General features: G+C 34.3%; 1 pseudogene; it reads right to left on the bottom strand.

The window, feature by feature from the left end:
* Nucleotides 1-6,136: 6,136 nt before the first annotated feature.
* On the bottom strand, nucleotides 6,137-6,457 carry LOC116582347 (annotated as a pseudogene).
* Nucleotides 6,458-6,677: the final 220 nt, after the last annotated feature.

The following is a 6,677-nucleotide window of genomic DNA, read 5'->3' as shown; positions in this document are numbered from 1 at the left end:
GAACCCTCAAATATTGCTAATGGGAATTTAAAATGGACCAGACACTTTGGAAAACAGTTTGGAAGTTCCTCAGCAAATTAAATATAGAACTACCATATGATTCAGAAGGTCCATTCTTCGACTGACAACAGTTCTATCATTTGAAAACAGATATGAAAATAAAAACTTGTACGCAAATGTGTGAGCAAGATTCTTTTCTCTGCCTCCCCCATTCTGCTGCTGAGCCTATTAATTCAGTTTTTATTTTAGTTTTTTTCATTTATGAAATTTCCATTTTTTTAAAATTTTCTATTAAATGAACTAATAAATAGGCCCCATGTTTGAGTTCAAAATCCAGTGAGGTGGAGATAAGGGAGCATTTGATTAAAATATAATTTCAAATGTGCAATGTCCTTGCAAAGAAAAGACATATGAAAGATAAAATAAGAAATTCTGTTAATGTCTTGCTGAAATCTAGATATGTCATCCCTTTAATTTTCCCTTAACCATAACTCTTACCAGTCTGGTAACCTTTTTAATAAAAGTAATTAAATTAGCTGAACAATATTTATTTCTATTGAATCAAGGGTACCCTTTGTTTTTACTAATTTTTTGCTAAATGCTCACAAACTTACCTGTTTATTAATATAACTATTGGAAGGTGATCAATACCAACATGGCTTTGGTCTGTAATTGAGAGAATTTATATTTCTCAACTCTCTGGAAATAAGTAAATCAGAACAGCATTTTTTGATCAGAGAAACATTTTGTATATTTTCATTCTTCTGATAATTCCCCTATTATTCTGATTTCTCAAAGATTAGCAACAGAGGTTCCATCACTACATCTGGAATATGTTCCATTCCTCTTATATATAACACATCTGGCCTGCAAGTTTAAAACATTGAAAGAAAATTAATACTTTCCCACTATTTTTTCCCATTTATTGGTTCTCAGGTCACCCCAACCACATTTGGTGCAATGGGTTCCAATAGGAAGGTATTTATTTTTCTAATAAAGTTTAGGTACAAAATAGAGTTGAATTATTTTATTACTTTCAGTCATCTGTTAATATCATATCTCTAGCAAAGGGCTTCTCTTGCCCTGGTTTTTATTCTAACATTTAATAGAATTATCAAAGCCCTTTGTCCGTCCTCAGCACTTTTTGAGGGTCTCAGCATATTTTGTACTTAACCTTTCTAACCATATTCCTACAAAATATTTTGAATTTGTCCTTGATTGTATTTTCTTCTATATTTCCACATGTCTGAAGAAAAATATGAACTCATAAGAGATTTATCAGTGCAACCACAGTATTCTTTAGATGTCTCTGCTGTTCAAAATGTGTTTTTTTTTAAAGATTATTTATTTATTTGGTAGACAGAGATCACAAGTAGGCCGAGAGGCAGGCAGAGAGAGAAGGAGGGGAAGCAGGCTCCTTGCAGAGCAGAGAGCCAGATGCAGGGCTGGATCCCAGGACCCTGGAATCATGACCTGAGCCAGAGGAAGAGGCTTTAACCCACTGAGCCACCCAGGTGCCCCTCAAAATGTTTTTTTTTTTAAATCAATTTTTCTTGAATAATTTTCTGTCTTAAAGTCTCTGTTTTTACATCTGGCTTGTGAAAATACCATTTTTCAAATCAAGAAGAACTTTAAATATCCAAAACTTATTTCCTTTGACTTTCTTCCCCTTTTCAGTGTTTTCTTTTGGTTGGGGGGGGCAGTATGTGCCAGTAAAGTGCACAGGCACTTTTTCTTAGAGCAATGAGGCAAATGCCTACTCAAGTAGAATACTTTCCTCTCAACTCATCCCTTTGGAGGGACAAAACATTCACATGGTAACCTATAGATGTATGAATGTGTACATATAGTACCTGTTCTCTCATATATATGAATAAAAATATATAAAATAGATGATTCTGTTTTCATGCCAACATGTTTTGATATCAATAAATATTTTACCTTAAGGTACTTACTCTGACATCAACCCACACTTGACTAAAAATGGGTCATGTTTTTGTACCACACCCAGTGCTCCATGCAATCCATGCCCTCTATAATACCCACCACCTGGGTGTGGTACAAAAACAATGAATACTGTTATACTGAAAATAAATTTTAAAAATTTAAAAAAATAAGGGAAAATCTGAACATTAATTTGAACAAAAAAAGAAACTAATAAAAGCCACACATTTTTAAATTTAAAAAAATGGGTCATGTGAAATTAAAATAAAAAGGATCAGAGAACAATTTTATTTTTTATGTTTTTATTATGTTAAATTAGCCAACATATAGTACATCATTAGTTTCTGAGAGCAATTTTAAAAGCTTTTCATATATTACCAAGATAATCTTACTATAAGATATTATGAAAATACTAAAATATAACCCATCTCTCTATCTCTCTCTTTCTCTTTTTCTCTCTCTCTCTCTTACATGCACACACATACTTTTATGTCTCCAGAAAACAATATATGCATATAATGGCCTAGTGTTTTATATCTCAGACTTTTCCCATTATGAAATCTTACTTTATACAAAATAACACAACTCTGCTGCCATAAGGCATATAAGAAAAATGAAATCTGGAGTAACTATGAGTTATGATATATATTAAAGATTTAGGATGTATGTAAAAGACACACATAATATCTCCAGTATTTTTTTCTTTTCTTTCTTTCTTTCTTTTTTTTTCTGGTTTGTGAAAGGAAGACTTCAGTGTGATTTCTTAAGGTTGTACAACATGGTGATTTATTATAGATAAAAGTGACTAATGTACCATCACTACAGTACTAGAGTACCCTGAATCTGACTGTATATTGACTTTTTTTTAAAAGAATTATTTGTTTATTTGAGAGAATGAAAGCATGAACAGAGGGAGGGGCAGAGGGAGAAGCAGATTCCTTGCTGAGTGGGGAGCTCAGTGTAGGGCTCAATCCCAGGACCTTGGGAACCTGACCTGAACCAAAGGCAGATGCTTAGCCAACTGAGCCACCCAGGCACCCCAACCATATATTTATCTTTACCAGTGAGTTTTATAATTTCATGTGCTTTCATGTTGTTATTTAGTGACCTTTCATTTCAATTTAAAGAATTTCTTTTAGCATATTTGTAAACCAGCTCTAGTGGTAAAAAAAAACAAAACAAAAAAAACTTAGCTTTTGTTTGGGAATGTCTTTACCTCTCCATTTCTGAAGGACAGCTTTTCCAAATAGAATATTATTGATTGGCAGAATTTTTTTCTTTGAGCATTTTGAATATATCATCCCACTCTCTCCTGGCCTGCAAAGTTCCTGCTAAGAAAACTGCTTATAGCCTTATAGGGGATGACCTCTCCTCAAGTTTTCTGATTTTTTTCCTCTGCATGATTGAGTATGCTTTTGAAGCTCTCTGTTAGATTTTTTCAGTTCTTTCATTATATTCTTCAGCTTCAGGATTTCCGTTTTGGTTTTATATGGCTTCTATTTCTTTATTAAACTTCTCATATTGTTCTTGCATTTTTTAAAAAATATTTTATTTATTTATTTGACAGACAGAGATCACAAATAGGCAGAGAGGCAGGCAGAGAGAGAGAGAGAGAGAGAGAGAGAGAGAGAGGGAAGCAGGCTTCCTGCGGAGCAGGGAGCCCGATGCGGGGCTCGATCCCAGGACCCTGAGATCATGACCCGAGCGGAAGGCAGCAGCCCAAACCACTGAGCCACCCAGGCGCCCCAATGTTCTTGCATTATTTTCCCGATTCTGTTTCATTGTCTACCTGTGTTTTCTCTCATTTCATTGAGCTTATTTAAGAAAATTATTTTGAATTATTTGTTAGATTATTCATAGATACCTGTTTCTTTGGGGTTGGTTATTGCAGTTGTATTAATTTCCTTTGGTGGTATCATGTTTATCTGTTTCTTTGTGCTCGGTGTTACCTTGCATTGGTGTCTGTGCATATTAGGATGCAAACACTTCTTCCAGGCTTTATAGACTGTTTTGGCAAGTAAAGACCTTCTCTTGTCAGGCCCCCAGGCTGATGGTATTATCTTTGGAATCACAATCTAGTGGGGTTGGAGCTAGGTCAAATGGCTGCTGCTGGGTCTGCAGTGGGGTCTGTGGTTGGCAGGCCTGTTTCTAGAGGTTGTCAGGTGTGGATTCTGTTCAGTTCCTGGGTGGATGAAACTCACTTTAGGACATGGTTCCATAGGGCTGGCATTGGGACGAGGGTCTGCAGATGATGGGCCTTTTGCCAAGTGCATGTGTGGGTGTGGTTTCCTCTTAATCCCTGGGATAGCTTTCAATACGTCACTGAGTGGATCCTAGGGTAGGCAGGATTGGTCTCAGACTGCAGTTGAGAGAGGCTGTAACTGAGTCATTCCCCAATACTTTTGGGTTGTATAAAGTGAAAAGTAAAGATACACACTCAGTTTATCCAATCTTTAATGTCGATGCTTCCTGAATTTTTCTAAATTTTAGATATCCATGCATTTTAAATTGACTGCAAAAACCAGTGTAGTATCAGATTACAAACTGCCTATCCAGTGTAAAGGAAATCATTGTGGTTGCTGAGATTGGACATGTCCTTACCTGAATTATTTGAACGTCCCTCTGTTTCCAAAATAGTGTCAATTCATTAATAACATCCTGAAATTGATGTTTTCAATATAAGCAAACTTTTGAACTCTCAGTTTGTTGCAGAGCAATATATTTTATTAGACTTGTATTAAATTTGGAAATTTACCATGCTATTCATTAAAAGCATAAAGATAACATCTCAAATTTCAAATTCCAAGCATATTTTTAAAGATGCATCTTTTTGTGATAGAGGAGTCATGGTATAGAATAATTTGAAGAATTATATTTTATATATTATTTTCAATAAAATTGAAAACTATGAACCCATTGAAATTGCTTACTTTTTCGAAAGTTTGCAGATTATCTAAAAGATGTTCCCTCTGCCAACACCCTACCCCAAATATGACTTGTACAATAATACATGTTTATTTTTAGTCTATAATATAAAGCTTTTTTTTATAAAAAAAAGCTTTATTTTATTAAAAAAAAGCTTTATTTTTTTTTATAATATAAAGCTCCCTGGAATATTTACCTTCACTGTTGACTTCAACTTATATCCTGCTTTAAAATCTACTGTTAAAGTAAGAGTAGATCTATATAATATAAACTTTTAGGTAGAAGCTATGTTGAGTTTTGCTCAGATATAGATGAGATGTAGATGTCCTTCTGGACTGAACTAAAGCAGATGAGATGACATCTTAATGGAATGGTGTGAAAAGAGGTTGGGGGAATCAAGGATGAGAAGAGAAAAAGACTTCAAACTTAATTTAAATTATGATTTTACTTCAAATCTTTTCCACTGTAAATGGAATAAGCGATGGAGTGGAGGAAGATGGCAACAAAAATTCCTTGGCTATAACCTATAGTTATAGTTAAGACTATAACTCAACTTTTACCTAGCATGTCATCCAGAGTTTGATAGTTTATATAGTTTAAATGGCTCATTTAAAAAAAAGCAAAATAACAATAGACTTTCTAATGAGTCTAGGAGGTTAAATTTTAATTCAAATGATGTATACACATCCAAGACTAGAACATGCAATGAACCATTTAGATGATCCAGTAATTTTTTTTATAAAGTGGCATGTTTACAATACCATATCATATTTTATTACCCTGGGCTTAAGTTAACATCATAATGGGGCACCCAAGGTGTTATTCAACTTCGCAAATACATAACTTGCTTTGAAATAAATTATATATTCTACTACTATCAAGAGGCTGCCACCATACAATTGCATAGTGGTAAGACCTAAGCTGGCTTTCAAATCTTACCTAGTTAAGAAATCCCTGCCATCTAAGTAATTTTTTTATTCTGGAAATCCTTTTACTGGTTAAGCTTAGGTTTTTCTTCTGCTTTTAACTCTAACATACTCCATGCAAATTTTCTTTTAATTTTCTTTTTTTTTTTTAATTCCTTTGCATTCTGCACACAACACACAAGGAAAAGAAAGCACCTGAAACTTAAATATGGAGGAACTGTTCACAATTACATTCAGTTTTGTACACTTCTCTCACTCTGTCAGTGAAAAATTACCAACCATTATGAAATAGGACAATTTAAGTCAAAAAAAGAACCAAAAAAAATTCATAAAATATAAATCTAAGTATGAAAAGTGTTGTCTTCTTGGAGTCTCCACATCCTTCTCTTCTGTGTACTTATCTACAAATACATTGTTTCCAGGGATAGATGCAACCTCATACTTACTCTTCAGTTGTCCATTTACATATTCTTCTGTCTGCTCCAAGGCTATATTCATGCAGTCATTCAGGCAAGCCAGAACCCCTCAATAATCCACTCTAGAATTCAAATTTTGCCACAACTGATTGTCTAATGATTTCCTTTAAGAAGTCACTAGGGGGTTGCTTTGAAAGACTCATTTTAACAATCCTGATCAAAAATTTGAGAGATAGGAAATCTGAGTTCTAATGCCAGCTCTGCTACTTAATTTAGATCTATGCCTTGGATAACTCACTTCACCTCTCAAGGTTCCAAGTTCCTCATCTAGTAGGCAGGATCCAAACCCCTGCTCCAACTGCCCCTTCACACAGCTTTTTGAGGGCATCATTAAAATCTTGCTATTATTATTGTTCTCCTTCTTGCACATTTCCAAAATCTTTTAAATTATCTATAAATCTATCCT

The sequence above is a fragment of the Mustela erminea genome, chromosome X, assembly GCF_009829155.1.
Source record: "Mustela erminea isolate mMusErm1 chromosome X, mMusErm1.Pri, whole genome shotgun sequence".
Lineage (NCBI taxonomy): Eukaryota > Metazoa > Chordata > Mammalia > Carnivora > Mustelidae > Mustela > Mustela erminea.
The sequence above is the reverse complement of the archived record's forward strand: the minus strand, read 5'-3'. Positions and strand labels throughout refer to the sequence as shown.